The sequence below is a fragment of the Cupressus sempervirens genome, chromosome 2 (genome assembly GCF_028749045.1).
Source record: "Cupressus sempervirens isolate cs-2001-9-10 chromosome 2, ASM2874904v1, whole genome shotgun sequence".
Lineage (NCBI taxonomy): Eukaryota > Viridiplantae > Streptophyta > Pinopsida > Cupressales > Cupressaceae > Cupressus > Cupressus sempervirens.
In genome coordinates, this window is record NC_143119.1 from 249,430,319 (window position 1) to 249,447,883 (window position 17,565).

Sequence of the window (17,565 nt, forward strand, 5' to 3'; positions counted from 1 at the left end):
TTCTATATTTGCATTTTAGGATCAAGTGTCAAACTCTTAATGCAAAGTCTATCAAATCTATGAAATGTAGAGGAAGTCTTGTGGAGTTTAAAGATCATGCAGTTTGTCAAGGGGAAAAGAACAATGAATTCTAGTGAGAATTTCCAAACGTTTTCCTCAAACTTACAAATAAGGTATTTATCCATTATATTTATGCTATTATTTCATAAATAAACTTTTAAGTCACTACTTATATCACATTTTGTAAACCAGAATTGGCTAAATTATTTTTTACTACTTTTACCAAGGAGACAGATATTGTAACATGTGCATAGAACACATGTAAAGAATAAAGCCAACAAATCAGTAAACGAGTCAGCACACCTAAAGTATGAATCCCATCATTTTATGTCTAATGTTTTCTCCAAATAATATAGAATTTTTCTAAATTCCCCCCACCCCCCAAAAAAGATACATTCTTCCTTTTTGTTTCTTACAATTATTTGAAGAGTATTGGCTATAAAAACATTCTCTGATGAATAATTATTATTGTTCATGTAAGACTTGGAATACACTTGGAAGGCCCATCTCTATATTATTCAAGCTCAATGACCTTATGTTTTGAATAGGTTTTGAATTTTTTTTTTTAAATCATTTTCTAGCCTCCTCCTAAATGCATCAAATTCATCTCTTTTTTCTTTGAATGGATCAATTGCCTCCATTTCGTATATGGAATCTAATATCAAATCTCTCTTAACAGCTAGAGATTATGAACTATAGTACTTATGTTCTACATTACACAAGGAAGCAGTTTACTTGTCTAGCTCCTTAGATGGTTTTCCTATTATTTCTTTTATTTTTGCTCATCTTCATACTTTATCAATTGTCACTATAGAATGAACAATTGAACTAAATATTTTAATGGTCTCAGAGACAACCTTGTCTAGTTATTTTGAAATGATTTGTTGTCATTCCCCACAAAGAGCATAAATGGTAGATGACTTTCTTATTCTCTTTCTACTTCATTTCCTATCTAGAGGAGACTAGGAAACACCCACTCATGGAGATGAATTAATGTTGGGATAAATGAATATCAAAGCTGTTGGACCACTGTCTTATTAAATGGTGACATTCCAATGATTGCAACCCTACAAGGCTTGTTATTAGCATTGTTATTCCATACACTCAACCCATCTCCACTGTTGAATAAAAGTGTATGATGACCCATTGTAGATGAATTTGAAGCACCAAATGTGGCATCACCTTCCAACACATACACAAATGCATCCCAAATCTCTAGAGTATCCTAATGACTACAATATTTGTCTCTATTTCAAAATCCCTAGAAGATTCAACTCCCAATACATCATGGGAGTTCTGATATAAATAGGAGAGTCCATGCCCAAAGCTTCTCTTGGTTTGGTAGACACCTTCACTCCATATTTCCCAACTTTGGGTATGTCTTTCCATTGAGTTTCTTGACATTTAGGCTCAATCCTAACCACCACAAAAGCAATACAATTATAAAAATATTCTTTTTTAAGGAAAAGTTATTACTTGATACTTTATGAATTTTAAGTTGAGAATGCACTCACATCTTGTCTTTAGCAGCAAGATTAATCTACAACTACAAACCATGTTGTGATCCTAGTCTAGCTGGCATTTTAGAGTGGACTATACCCCAACCTATCATCATCCACTATACAATACATTGCAATAAAAACCCTCAGTGTATGACCATCACAAAAAAGAGTTAATTAAAAATAGTACTAGGTACTAAGAGATTTGAAACCTATAGATCTCTAGTCATGATGGTGTCCTTATATCCTAAAAAAGCTTCATGGGTGAAGGCTCCCTTCTTTTCAAAAATAAAAGATCATATTCTCTGAGAAAGATTTTACACACCCACAATAGATCTAAGCAGTATTTGTACCTCTAATTCTTGTTATAGATATTAGGTTCAAACAATTAATCATATATAAGGTAGAAATAGTTGGTCATCATTGTGACCAAGCTACTCTATATAGGTCGAGTCATGTAAAGACTTGTAAATAATCATGTAGTGCTAAGCTCTATAGGAGTTGAGAAAGTTTTGATCACCGAGTTTTTTTAGTATAAGAAGAGCCTAGTGAATGTCGAGTAGATAGAGCACATAAATGTCAAGTTATACAGAAGGAGCTAAGTATAGTTAAGGTCAAGCAACAACAGAGATAAAAGTTATGACCGAGCATCAAAAACAATGAGTGTCGAGTAACATCTAGAGAGAACATAAAAGTCTAGAATGATACAAAATTTCAGGTAAACTATTTCAAGGCAACATGAACATGATATTCATAGAGTTTATTACAGAGGTTGTTATGCATTTTGACATGGATCACCGATCCCTATGAGGAAAAAGTAACTAATCAGATGAAGAGGCAAAAGAGAAGCATCTAGAAGACTCTATAGAAGTCTTTAAATAGGCAGATCCAAGCCTTATTTTTCATAACTATAGTAAGCTATTGTAGAAGAGATTGTAAAGTATATGAAGGAAGCAAATTATTTTGTGAATGAGTTAAGATTTGGATGTTGCATGCAAAAGTTGTGAAGAACAGAGTTTAACAACCTAATAAAGTAGTGAAAGACTAAGAAAAGCTATATTAGATGGGAGATCAGTTTAGACATTGGAAGGAGGAGATCCGTAATCAACAATTATAAGTGTAGACTAAAGGATCAGCTACTAAGTCATTTTTAATAGATTGAATCAAGGAAAATCTCTTAAGAGAGTGATTTTAACTGACCTTTGTAAATCTCCTAACAGTGTCCTTACTTCATTGTATGTGTAAAACCCTTTAACAAGGTAAGACCTAACAGTCTTAAATGCTTTTAGCAAGGCAAACCCCTCACAGGGTAGATCATCAAAAGTGATCAAAATTGTAACCCTAATAGGTTAATTTTGTTACTATAGTAGTGAATATTTGTGGGTGTCATCCTCACCCCAGTTTTACCATCACCTTGGAGAGTTTCTAGGTAACCAAATCTTTTGTGTTATGTGTTTACATTTCATGGATGTGGTCGATAGTTATCTACTTATTGCATCATTTGATTTTACAAGTTATGTTATGCACAAACTAGATATGAGATGGTTAATATGGTGAATGTAGTAAAGTTGTTTTGAAGAATAAAATGTTTATAGATCTTGATTCACCCATCCACCCACCCCCTCTAAGCCACCTAATAAAGTAGTGAAGGACTAAGAAAAGCTATATTAGATGGGAGATCAGTTCAAAGATTGGAAGGAGAAGATTCATAATTAATAATTATAAGTGTAGACTAAAGGATCAAGTACTAAGTTATTTTTAATAGATTGAATTAGGTAAAATCTCTTAAGGGAATGGTTTTAATTGACCTTTGTAAATCTCCTAACAAAGTCCTTACTTCATTGTAAGTGTAAAACCCTTTAACAAGGTAAGACCTAACAGTCTTAAATGCTTTTAGCAGGGAAAACCCCTCACAGGGTAGATCATCAAAAGTGATCAAAACTATAACCCTAATAGGTTAACTTTGTTGATGTAGTAGTGAATATTTGTGAGTGTCGTCCTCACCCCAAATTTACCTTCACCTTGGAGGGTTTCTAGGTAACCATATCTTTTGCATTATGTGTTTACATTTCATGGATGTGGTTGATAGTTAGATCTACTTATTACATCATTTGATTTTACAAGTTATGTTATGCACAAACTAGATATGAGATGGTCAATATGGTGAATGTAGTAAAGTATTTTTGAAGAATAAAATGTTTATAGATCTTGATTCACCCCGCCCCTCAACATCATAGTTTCCCAACTAAAATTCCAACAATTGGCATCAAAGCTTTGATTCTCTTGAAGGAAGTCTAACAACTTTTAAGATTATATCTTGGAGATGGAAGCTTACATATTGGGAAAGTTTATTGACAATCAAATGATTGACATCCAACTCATATTGCAACAACTTGAAGTAACAAGAGAGGAACTAAGAGAATCCCTTAGAAAGAGAAAAGATATGGCCATTAAACAAAATGATATACTTTATGAAGAAGTTGATACTCAAGGATTGTTTGAAATAGGAAATTCTAATGAAAGTGATGCAACTATTATAGATCTACTAGAGAAGAATAGTATCTTGAATGAAGAAGTCAGAAGATTGAAGAGAGCATGAAATCTAGTTAGTAAGACTATGTGAAGTGACCAAACAGAAGAAGATAAAGTTTTAGCTGTGGAATCAAAAATACAAATGGTTTTCAAACTTGAAGAATGGTCATCTGATATGAAGAAGCTTACAAACACTCAGTTAGACATGATGAATCAACTAACGCTTGCAAATCAAGAATTAAATAGGAAAGACATGGAGATAGAGAATTTGAGACTAAGGAATGAGTTAAGATTTGAGAAAGAACTTGTGAAAGGGATGAACAAGCCTAATGAAGCATTAAGATACTTTGAAGAACTAAGGAAATCACCAAGTCATCTAGCAGCACTTTTAGACTAGGACATACAAAGAAACATTCTTCTACTAAAGAAGGTGAATCATCCAAGAGTGGAGAGCTAAGGAATATAATGTCAAAAGGAAAACCTACATGTTATCATTGTGGTAAACTTGGACATATTGCAAACATTTTTAGAAGAAAGAATGGTATGTAAAACCCTAAACCTAAATTTGTTGGTTATTGTTTTTACTACAAGAAGAAAGGTCATCAAATACACAATTTTAGATAAAGAATGAACAATACACCTACTGTACCTAGATTTGAGGGTTATTGTTACAATTGTCAAAAGTTTGGACATACAGCATATGAATGCAGATCATAGGCAAAACCTAATTGGATAAATAGAAGGAAAAATAAATGTACTAAAGAAATTTTGTTCTAATTGTCACAATATTGGACATGTGAATAAGAACTACAGGACCCAAGCACAAACACCTAATAATGAACACATAAAGCGTAAAGGCAAAGTGGATGTTGAATAAACAAAGAAGAAGATGAATCGAACTTGGAAGAAAAAGGTGGAAACTGGAGCAAGTAGAACAAATGGAATCAAGTTCACCCAATCCAATGGAGAAGGTGATCACACTACCTTAAACTAATCAAGAAAGGTATGTAAGGGACTGTATCTTAAATTAGTTAGTAACATAAAATGTGCAAAAGTTCATATCTACATGAGAAAAGATGTAATAGAACATATTTATGGAAAGAATAGTGCAAAAGAATTATTTACACAATGGGTGTAGAACATCAGTAAAATTATCTATCTTGATCGAGCATTGCAATATGGATCAAGTATCCCAAATGTGAAACTAATGTATAGGTCAAGTTAGATAGAATTGATCGAGCTATATAGTGGAGACTGAGTTCAAAAGTGTTTATATCAACCAAGACAGTTGGATTCCACCTAACATAGGATACAACATTAATGGAGACCTTAACTTGAATGAATGGAGGTATATATTAAGAATTTGAAGGTATTTTATACACCTTGCATTCAGATTTCAAGAGCACAGAGCAATTTGAGAAATTAGTGAAGCAATTTCAAAGGCAGTTAAAAGCAAACTAGAAGTGAAAGAGTGATCCAGTATTGATTTCAGTTGTGTCAAACAGTTTAGAAAGAAAAATGTTTTAGAACCCTAACAAGAGAAAATTGCATCTTCATCATCTGCAACAAAGAATCAAGGAGTACATGTAAGCAATTTTCAATCATTGATGAGTGACGCTTGTCCTCCACCTAAGTTTTGTGCTATACCCTAGATTGCCATGAAAGGAGATTCAATGGGTGCATTATCATCGATACCACCTAAAGTCATTATGATTCACGATGTGAGGAGTTGTTGCATGTTCAAAATTAGTGAAGTTGGTGATTACAAAATTTTTGTGATGAATGATAAATTATGTGATGAAGGTATACTGAAGGATGAGTTCAAAAATTTTGAGAGGAAAGGGTTAACTCATTCTATATATTTTCCAAGGAATTTCAAGATGGAATGAATTAAGGAGGTTCTGAGTAGAATTCATGACATGGAATTATGTTTAGAGAATGGACCGGTAAAGATTACAATGAAGGTAATTCAGGTTGTTACTGGTTACCCTACATTTGACAAAAGGAAGACTATGCGGTGCCAAACCAAGGAAGCAATTGAGACAAATGCCAAAGCCGAGTGGAATGGACACAGGCTATCTATTTTAACCATTAGTAATCCATTAATAAAATTTGTAGTGAGAGTCATCTCTCATAAGTTTTATCAATCAGGCCAACTAAATAGTGTGCTTTGTATGGCAATTGATCAGGCGTGGAAGATTGTGTTGAATGATCATGAATATGATCTTGCTGAGTTGCAACAGTTGTAATTAGCAGAGAACTTGACATCAATCAAGAAGGCAAAGAATTCAATGTGTAAGTTTGGATCATTGGTTATGTGTATTTTCTTTTACACTCATAATTATTTTTCTACTATTGGAAATATTTTATGGGAACAAGACAAACCTATTACAAGGTAGATTGGTGAGTTTATAATACAAATGGGAGAAAATTTTGAAGATATTATAGGTGCATATTTTAAAGAGTTCAAACTGAATATGAAAAAGAGAATGAGGATCCCAACATCATTAGTGATGAAGTATTATAATGATGTATGTTTTATAGTCGATACAGACAATAAATATGTACATGTGGTTAAGCCAAGGAAAGCCTAGCTTAAGTCCTTTGGCTATGAAATTGATAGCAATGTTGTGAGTGCAACCATTGCTACACTACTAAAGGAATAAATTGATGCATAGGCTAAGCCCTTTGGAAAATATGAAGAAGCAAAGGCAAGAATAACTATCGATATCAAAATTGCTTCTAAAGATAAGAAAAGGAAGAAAATGATTGAAGATCTAGAAGGAAAGCTAAGAAAATAGATAAAAGGAAAAGAAACTTTGATGTTGACTCAAGGTCTTGGAGATGATGAAGAAAATGATAGTAGTGATGAGGAAGAGGAAGAAAGAGCCCTAGCACTGGCCACCCCACCAGAAAAGAAAGCTAAAACTATGAAAACCACAAAACCTAAGGTGAAGAAGGTTGAAAAGAAGACAACACCTAAGCCACTCTCTCCTCCTGCACTACAAAGACTAAGGACTAGGGAAGAAACAATAGTAAGTGTTGAGCCACTAGTAAAGAAAGGAGTGGTTAAAATCACAAAACCAAGGGGCGCAAGTGCAGAGAAGAAGAAATTGCCAGCCACTATGAACCAGGCAAAGAGAAGAAGGCTAGTAAAGAAGAAAGATATTGAAGAGGAAGATGCAAAGAAGACCGATTCTGATGAACTTGGACATCACCAAATCATTGTACCTACAAAAGCCAAGAAATATTGATGACGTATGTGCCAACATCAGAAGCTCTATAGGTCTATTAAGTGTTAGATATTTGAAGTATGATACATTGAGCAATGAGGAAAAATCTAAGGTAGAAGAGGCCATGATAGATATGATGGCTAACAATAAACTTACTCCTAATAAATTAGAAAAGAAGATTCCAAATGACTTGTACAATAGACTAGATAGAAAATGGCAACATGCAATAGAAGTAGAGAAACAAATAAGACAAGGCACATTGGCCAAGATTATGCTTGAATTAATAGATAAGCAGAAGACATCATTTTTGGAGAAGCATACGAACTGATTCATTCCTAAATTTAAAACATTTATGATTCTATAGAATAAGATCGAGACTGTTGTACAAAAAAATGAATTTTTATGGAAGAGTATTTTTGGATTAACCACTAAAAGAGTTGAACAGGAGAAAGAAGTGACAGTAGTGACCATTGAAGATGATCAAAGTGATGAAGAAAGTTTAGGTGTACCAAGATCACAATGCAATAGATCCCCTATTCATACCACAACACCTGACACTCCTATTGGTGAACAAAAGAAGACCTTAGAAGTCGAGGAACAAGAAATGGAGAAGCAAGAGCAAGAGGGATCAGTTAAGGAAACAAATGTAGAAGTTATTATAGGCCAAGAAGGACCACATGTCTTTGGATCTTAGGATGTGGGAGATGAGGAAACTAGAAAAGAAGAAGAGGAAATAGAGGATGTAGTGTCAAGTGCTACCATTGATGTTTCAAGCACTGAAGTTAAAGCAAGATCGAGAGGTGACATCCCATCACCTACTCTTACTCTAGCAGTGCCGAGCATAAACACTCCAAAGAAAAATAAAGGACAGAAGATAAAGGAAAGTTTTCCAGATAATACTGTTAGTCTAGATGAAGTAATTGATATGCCAAAATGGGATCTATCCAATCTCACTTTTCAAAAAACTTTCATCTTACAAGATATTTTAGCAAGGAAGAAGAAGCAAGAAGAGATGAGAAGAGAACAACAGCAGAAAAAAGTGTTGCACAATATTAAAGACATATTTGTTGATGTGTTTGATATTCATAACATTGATGAGTAGGCCCCCATTATCTCTTTGTTTGGTACAAATTGTAGAAAAGATCAAAACTAAAGATATTTAGGCAAATGAAAAATGAATGGCATGGTCTGAGAAGAAATTTGAGAAGAGAGTATTGGAGAAAGTTTCTACAGTAATTACAATTAGAAAAGTTGAGTTGCAGACACTTGTACAGAACATAGAAGAACTTGTAAAGAAAGTTAAAGATTTGTACAACATACTTTGTGGCATACCAAGGTTTATAGATTAATTTCAAGCAAACATACAGAGGATTCAAGCTGACATGAAGCAATCAGGAGGGTCTATCTCTTAGTTAGTTGAATCAAGCTCAATTCATTATAATAGATTATTGTTTGCACAAGGGAGGTTAGCTAAGCTGCAAACAAAAAATAGTATAATGAGGGCCAAACTTATCTCTATATAGTCAATGTTGATACCTCATTTGGAGGTTATGCAATGAGAGCTAATTTCAACAAAGGTTCAAGTGCAAAGAGATCATAATCTTTCGATTGTTGATAGCTTAATTGACTTGGCAATAAATTTGGAGTTGAAGATTCATGTTTTAGAATAAGAAAGAACCACATGGGATCATGCACTTGCGATGATCAATCGAATACATAAACCATTCATTGATAAATATGGTTTGATTCTACCCTCACAACCCCAACAACAAAAGCAATAGACATAAGTGTCAAAAACAAGAGGGAATGATGAAAGAATAAAGGAGGAAATGAAGTGAAATAAAGGGGGAAATGAAATGAAATAATCAAGGGGGAATGATTCATGATTAATATATACAAGAGGGAATGAAGATTCAGATTCCAAAGGTAGACAAGGTATGACAAAGCTAAAATTAGACTGATTTGAGTCATGTAGAATATTGTGTATTGTGTATTGTAAAGTAAAAGCTTTAAATTTCTATAAGAACTAAGTCATAGGCTTAGGGGGGAGTACTCTTAATCTTTTATTGTAAAGATGTAATTATGACAAAGTTTTTTTGCCACTAATTTCAAAGGGGGAGATTGTTGGTATCTCTAAGTCTTGTTGTCTATTAGTGTCAAACATTTAGTCATAAATAAGGTAGAGTTAGTCGTTCATCACTACGACTGAGCTACTCTATATAGGTCGAGTCATGTAAAGACTTGTAAATAATCATGTATTTGTCAAGCTCTATATAGGAGTCAAGAAAGTCTTTGATCATTGAATATTTTTAGTATAGCCTAGTGAATGTCGAAGAAAAAGAGAACATAGATATTGAGTTATACAAAAGGAGCCAAGCACAATTAAGCTCAAGCAACAACATGGATAACAATTACGACTGAGCATCAAAAATAGTGAGTGTCGAGCAACACAGAGTGAACATAAAAGTCTGGAATGATATAAAATTTGAGGTAAACCATTTCAAGCCGACATGAACATGACATGTAATGATCATAGAGTTTGTTATAGAGGTTGTTACACATTTTGACATGGATCACCAATCCCTATGAGGAAAGAACAACCAACTAGATGAAGAGGCAAAAGAGAATTGTCTAGAAGACTCTACAGAAGTCTTTAAATAGGCAGATCCAAACCTCATTTTTCATAAGTAGAGTGAGCTATTGTAGAATATATTGTGAACTGTGTAAAGGAAGTGAAGTATTGTGTGAAGGAGTTAAGATTTGGATGTTGCATGCGAAAGTTGTGAAGAACAGAGTTTAGTGACCTAATGAATCACTAAAGGAGTGAGCAAATCTATATCAGATTGGAAATCAAATTAGAGATTGGAAGGAGGAGATGTGTAATCAACAATTATAAGTGCAAACCAAAGGATTAGGTACTGAGTCATTTTTAACATATTGAATTAGGGAAAATCTCTTAAGAAAGTGGTTTTAATAAACCTTTGTAAATCTCCTAACAGAGTCATTGCTTCATTGTAAATGTAAAATCATTTTAACAAGGTAAGACCTAATAGTATTAAACATTTTTAGTAAGGAAAACTCCTCACAAGGTAGATCATCAAAAGTGATCAGTATTGCAACCCTAATAGGTTAACTTTGTTACTGTAGTAGTAAAGTTTTGTGGGTGTCATCCCCACCCTAATTTTACCTTCACCGTGGAGGGTTTCTAGGTAACCAAATTTTTTGTTTTATGTGTTTACATTTCATCGATGTGATTGATAGTTAGATCTACTTATTACATCATTTAATTTTACAAGTTATGTCATGCACAAACTAGATATGAGATGGTCAATATGGTGAATGTAGTGAATTTTTTTTTAAGGATAAAAGTTTTATAGATCTTGATTCATGCACCCCCCCCCCCCCCCCCCCCCTGCAGTGTCTTGGTTTCCCAATTAAACTTCCAACAAGCAGAAGGTTTGGACTATTAACAATGTTAAATATTCATTATCAATGGCATTGACTATAATTTAGTTTCTAGATTTGATTGCATCAAATTTATTTTGAATCAATTATCAAAATAAAAAAGAATTAATCAATAATTAGTCTCAAATCCCTCTTTAACTATTTCCACTCAGAGTACATACTAAATCCCTCTAGTTATGATGCTCTGAAGAGAGGAAAAAGAAAGGGAGAAAATATGATATCTCCAGCATGTATGTCATGGTCTTGAAACTTGTCCAACACATATTATCAAATCATCAATACGAGGAGAGAAAATGAATAGGCCCATGAAAAAGGTGAAAAGATCCAAACATACAAATAAATATACCTTTGTTTATTAGTATTTCCAAGAGTTGATATTATTAGTATTTGATTTTTATATAGGGAAGAATAATCCATGATGTTGTGGCACTTGTAATAATTTTCCTTAGAAAAAAATCACCTAAGACCAGAAACTCAACAACTAACAGAAAATAGACCAATAGAGTATGATCAGAATAACAATATGATATTCAATTGGTGTGCAAGCGCACTAGGAGTGCTTGAATATAAAGACCTCTAGAATGCTTCTAGAATGTCTAGGAGTTAGCAATATGATAAGCCTTACAACTAAGCACATGTCCACCAAGAGTGGGTTAGCCTCTATTAAGTGCAAGAGTTAGTGTGATGATGAGAGGATAAACCTACAAAGGTGTGTCACATAAAATTACATTGTAGACACCATGTGCTTAATTAAGAGTGCAAACAACTATGTTGTCTACATGAAAACTCAGTTAATTATGCAAACTCTAGTGTTGTAGACACCATGTGCTAAATTAGAGTTGCTTACTCCAGTGTTATCAACATGACAACTCATATCAGTATGCATACTCCTAGGTGTCTAACCTAATAACTAATAAAACAATGCATTAACCTAATTAAACTTAACTAAAGTGTAAATAATAATTATTTACATTAACACCCCCCTTTAAGTGCAACTTAGGGGAATGCACTTAAGCTTACAAAATTCATGATGGGTCCTGACTACGAGGCCGTGTTAGGTACCCATTTACAAAAGCAATTATCTATATACAATGTGATGCAATGCAATCTCTATAAAGTGGAGAAAGAGGGAAAACCTCATGGGAAAAAATCTCCTCCAAAAAGAGAGATAAGTACAATAATGAAGATGAGAAAGAAGAAGACCTCAGATGAGGAAAAGTGCCCTCCCAAAAGAAAGAAGAGAGAAGTCAAGGGACTCCCCTTTCTAAAACATCTTGCACCCCTAAGAGATCTTGCAAATGGCTATACTTGACCTCAATGAAGGGTTTGGTGAAGATATATGCAACATGCTCTGCTATAGGATAATACTGTAATGCAATAACTTTCTCATGTATCAGCTCTTTGATATAGTGCATATGAAGTTCAATGTGTTTGGTCTGCTGATGTTAAACTGGATGTTTTGAGATCTCAATGGCACTCTAATTATCACACCATATGAATATGGGTTTAGGTATGTGAAATCCAAACTCCTCTAGGGTATGTTGTAACCATATAGCTTCTATCGTTGTAGTGATAGCTCCTCAATACTCAGCCTCAGTTGAAGAGTTAGCAATACTATTTTGCTTCTTACTCTACCAACAAATGCAGCCAGAACCAAGGTGAAACATGTAACCTGAAGTAGAATTGCAAGAATCAAGATCCCCTGCATAGTCTGAGTTTGTATATCCAACCAACTAAAGTCTAGTACCTGCTACATAATGTATCCCATGTCTATGTACTCTGTATGTAGTGCAAGATGTGTTTGGTAGGCTTCCAATGAAGCTCATGTGGCTCTTGCATGAAGCGAGAAACTATGCCAACTACAAAAGCTATGTCTAGGCGTGTATGTGTCAAGTAGATGAGACTTCCAACCAACTATCTGTACAATATAACATCAAAAAGTGAAGTGGAACACTTGACCTCTAACTTGACACCTGAAAGAAAGGGAGTAGGAGCAGGCTTGCAATCACTCATGTGAAATTGAGAAAGAAAATCAAAAGCATACATGGGTTGAGAAAGTGTGATCCCTACTAAAGATTGTGTGATCTCAATACCAAGGAAATAATGTAGTAAACCCAAGTCTGGCATAGGAAATTTTTCCTATAGAGAAGTCTTGACACTGGAAATGATGGATGAAGTACTTCTTGTAATGATTAAGTCATCTACATAAAGCATGAGTATCAAGTGTGAGTCATCCCTTTGAAGAATGTAGACATTAGAGTCTAAATGACATGTGGTGAATCTTGCTGAGAGTAGGAAGGAATACATCTTAGCATACCAAGCCTAAGGAGCCTACTTAAGACCATAGATAGACTTCTTGAATCTGTGAACCATAGTAGAATCCTGTATGAACCCCAATGGCTACTCCATATAAATTTCCTCATGAAGATCACCATTCAAAAATGCACTCTCCACATTCATCTGATGTACAACCCAACCATGAGCTACAACAATAGGTAATGTTAAACAAATGGAATTCATCTTAGTGACTGGTGCAAAGGTCTCAGTATAGTCAATACCAGGAACCTATGAGAAATCTTTTGCAACTAGTCTAGTCTTATGCTTATTCACACTTCCATCTACTACAAATTTAGTTTGATAGATCCACTTACACTGAACCAACTTTCTTCCCTTATGAAGGGGAACTAAGTCTCGAGTTTTGTTTTTCATCAAAGAGTTATATTCCTCCTCCATGGCCTTGTCCCATTTAGGAATCCCTAATGTTTCCTTAAATGACGGTGGATTAGAAGCAATGGTAATATAAGAATGTGAAAATGATTTGTGTTGTGACCTTGTCCTTTGAGTAGTTGGAGGATTCCCCACTAATGAACCTACCGAATCAAGTTTTTTTTGTGCCCAACAAGGTCTAGTGGAAGAAGAAGAAGGAATATCCTCAACTATTTGTGGTCCCTATGAAGGTGGTGTCTTGTGAGTCAATGTTGAAGGAATCTCATCTTCTGAGTTACTATCATCACTTTCCATAAAGTAAGAAGAAGGAGGAGTTGAAGGAGCCAAACTTGGACAAGTCTCTTAAAAGCGAACACTCCTCTCAAAGAATATTTTATGTGTCTCTAGATCCATGAGTTTGTATGCCTTAAGATGTTTATGATATCCAACAAATATACAAGGTTTTCTTTAAGGTTCCAATGCCCTTCATTTTTGTGGAGGTATCCTTGCCCATGCTGGACAACCAAAAACTTTAAAATGCTTTACACTTGGTTTTCTACCACACCAAGCCTCAAAAGGTGTAATTCCATCTAAGGCCTTAGGGGGACTTATGTTTTAGATGTAACTAGCACAACACATGGCTTCTGCCCAAAACACTTGATCTAGAGACTTATGTTGAAGCATACAAATGGTCATCTCCTTAAGGGTTCTATTCTTTCATTCAGCAACACCATTTTGTTGTGGCGTGTATGCAACTAAATGTTGAAGATCAATACCCTCATGAGTGCAAAGATCTATAAGCCTGGAGTTCACATATTCCCTACCATTATTTTTTTGTAGAATTTTGATGGCTTTCCCTAATTGCTTCTCAGCTTGAGCTTTGAAGGTGATAAACTTATCAAACACTTCACTCTTATGAGCAAGAAAGAAGACCCAAGTGTAGCATGAAAAATCATCAAAGAAGATGAGAACATAGCGAGCCTTACCAAATGAAGGTACTGGAAATGGGCCAGCTACACCACTATGAACTAGTTCAAGAACAATAGTAGCTCTCCAAGACTTCCCCTTATCACATTTCTCTTTTGGATGCTTGCCTACTTCATAACTTGGACATACACTCTCTGAATACTTGACTTGAGGTAGACCAATGACCATATCCTTGTTGTTAAGTTGTTGAAGATAGTAGTAATTGAGATGTCCAAACCTCTCATGTCATATTTTACTTTGTGAATTTGAATAAGTCAACAAGGTAAGGGAAGTGGAATTAGGCACAAAATGAGAAAAAGAATAAAGTCTTGTCTCATGATTAGCTTGTCCAATTGCCACCATAGAATTGTCCTTAAGATTTTTCACCACAACTGAATCAGGAAGGAACTCCACTTCGTTGCCATGTCCATAGTGAGTTATTTGATAGATTGAAAGAAGGTTGGTGCTAAGGTTGGGAACATGAAGAACATCCTTGAAGATGCCATAGTCTAACTCAACATTCCCTTTCCCTTCAACTTACACTTGAGTTTCATCTCCCACATAGATGTAAGGTACCAGTGATGGTTTCAAAGAGGAAAAATGCTCCCTTGAAGTACCCATATGATGTGTAGTGCCTGAATCAAGAATGCATTCCTCGAAATTATTTGTACTTGCTACCAAAGCTTGTCCCTTACCTTTTGAAGTGGTTGAAGATCCCTTATCCTTATAGGCATTTGGTACATCAATTTTGTGTTTCCTCATTATATTTAGCAACTCATCAATCTGCTTATCCTTACACTCATATTCATCATGACCATTCTACTTACAATAGGCACAAGTTTTATTCTCCCTTTTATTGGAGTTGTTCCCTTTCTTATTGCTTTTGGAAAAAGTATTGCCTTGTTGTGAAGAAGATTGTTGTATGGAGGAAGATTGATGTGAGGAAGATTGTTGTTTAGAGGAGAATTGTTGTGTGTCATCTTGTGGCTTAGCCTTCCATTACTTCTACTTCTTGTTGGTATTTTTACCACTTGAATTCCCTTCATTAGCTACCAAGGCTTTGGTCTTGGAAGACTGGAGAATTCCCATACTCACTAGCTTTTCATGTTTGTAAGACCAGCATTCCTAAAAATGATTCAAATGAAGGCTTAGTGAAGGCACTACCCATGGTTAATTTGTGAATATTATAATTGGAAAAAAAAAAGTTGCATATTTAGGAGGAAGATGAGTCATCACATGTTTGATCAACTTTCCATCCTTGATGGGTTCACCACAATCCTTAAGGTGTTCCCTATAATTTCTACTTGGGTAAGATAATCTTTGATGGTGTTGAAGTTCCTAGGATCCAATTTGAGAAGATTGTTCTCAATGGTGTAGGCCATATCTTCATCTATTGTCCCATACAATGCTTCAAGTTTACCCCAAAATTCTATTGGATTGGTGAGGTTTTTGATGTGATATTTGACAAGATCAAAGATATTCTTTAACAAGGTTCCTAGGGCCATTTCTTGTTTGGATTCCCAGTCTTCTTTATGAGACTCATCAGCATCATCACTGGGTTTCTTTGCTGCACTGGTACATAACACAATAAACCTTTTTTAACCAATTCTTCCTTTATGTTTTCTTTCCAAGTAGCATAATTATGTGGAGTCAACTTTGAAAAGAAACCCATAATGCAAGAGCACAATATCAAGGAGACACAAGAACACAATACACACCCCCCTTTTCACTCAATTAAAGAACCCCCCCAAACGAAAGATTTTGGCACTTTGTACTTAATGCGTTTATAATAGGCCACTTGTCAAAATGGACAAAAGTGGGCTTCTAATTTCTCTATTTACAACCTCCACTTGGAGTTCAAATATGGGACTTTATAATATAGCTCATAAATACAACAATTTTGAAGCAATACAATGTAAATTAGGACCTATTTCTAAAAGTGGTATTTCTGTCCACACAAGCCTATAATCTAATTGTAGATCTAGAAAGTAGATGAAAAATTAAGCACTTTCAAAAAAAATAGAACCTAAAAATGTGTCCAAATGAGCACATACGAAGCATTTGAAGTTGCAAAATATAGGATTGGATAGGTACAGTTGCCAAAAAATGCAAATTCTAACAAATCCATGCACCAAAACTAGAAAATAGCACCACCACCAAAAATTTCAGGAAATTCTACACAAAATCAAAAAAACTGCACCTGATTTGGAGCTCAGATGACTGAGATATGGCCTCCCAAAATCAGACTATCAAATCAAAACTTAATCTAGAGAGGGGTTTGATCAGCAAACTGTGAGGTTAAATTTGACATCCAAATGGACATCACAGTAGTGTAATTTGGCCTCCAAATGACAGTCAAACAATCGTCAATTTTAATGTAGTAAAAAGGTGATGTTAGCAAAATATTTGCTCCTTGGATGATGTGGCAGGTATAGATGCTAACGTCAATAGTACAAAATCATGATGTCAGTTGTACAAATTTGTATGAAAAAGCTAACATGGTGTTCGAAGAGTTTGCTAGTGTGGCTGATCACAAGTACACGTGGAGATGAGTTGGTGGGGTCTTCGTGACACACAGGTGTTATGTGGCGCTGAGACTAGTCACCAAGATTTTCTTATGTGTTGCCAATAAGAGGGCTACAACAAATGGTGGTGTGGATAAATTTCAACCGGTGAGGGTTTTTTAAGTCATCAGTGATGAGAGACAGTACGGGCGGTCAATGAATTCTAGCGAGTCTCCAAGTGGTCGGAGGATTGAAGACAGCCAACAAGGAGCTGCAAAAATGGTGGCTGACTTTTAAGATTGCTAGCAAGATATGGTAGACATAGGTTGTGCCAAAAGTTTCAAAGCTAGTGTTCATGGGATTTTAATCCCACATCCATTGTACTCTTCTGCAGTGAGTGTTATAAAAGAAAATAGCCACTGAGGTCAAAAGAAAACAAGGTTGTTGGTGTGTGTCATGATGTGCAGTGCTCGTAGGGTTAAGCTCATTGTGAATTTGGAAAGGCCGTCTATTATGTTGAAAGTGATAGAATATTCCACAGTGGGGGCCAGGGTTTGATCACCCAATTACTACAATAAAAAAATTTCCCTACAAGCCTGA

General features: G+C 35.0%; 1 pseudogene; it reads right to left on the reverse strand.

Moving 5' to 3' along the window:
- Nucleotides 1-996: 996 nt before the first annotated feature.
- LOC149571992 (pirin-like protein) overlaps nt 997-17,565 on the reverse strand; it is a 42,288-nt pseudogene continuing 25,719 nt past the window's right edge.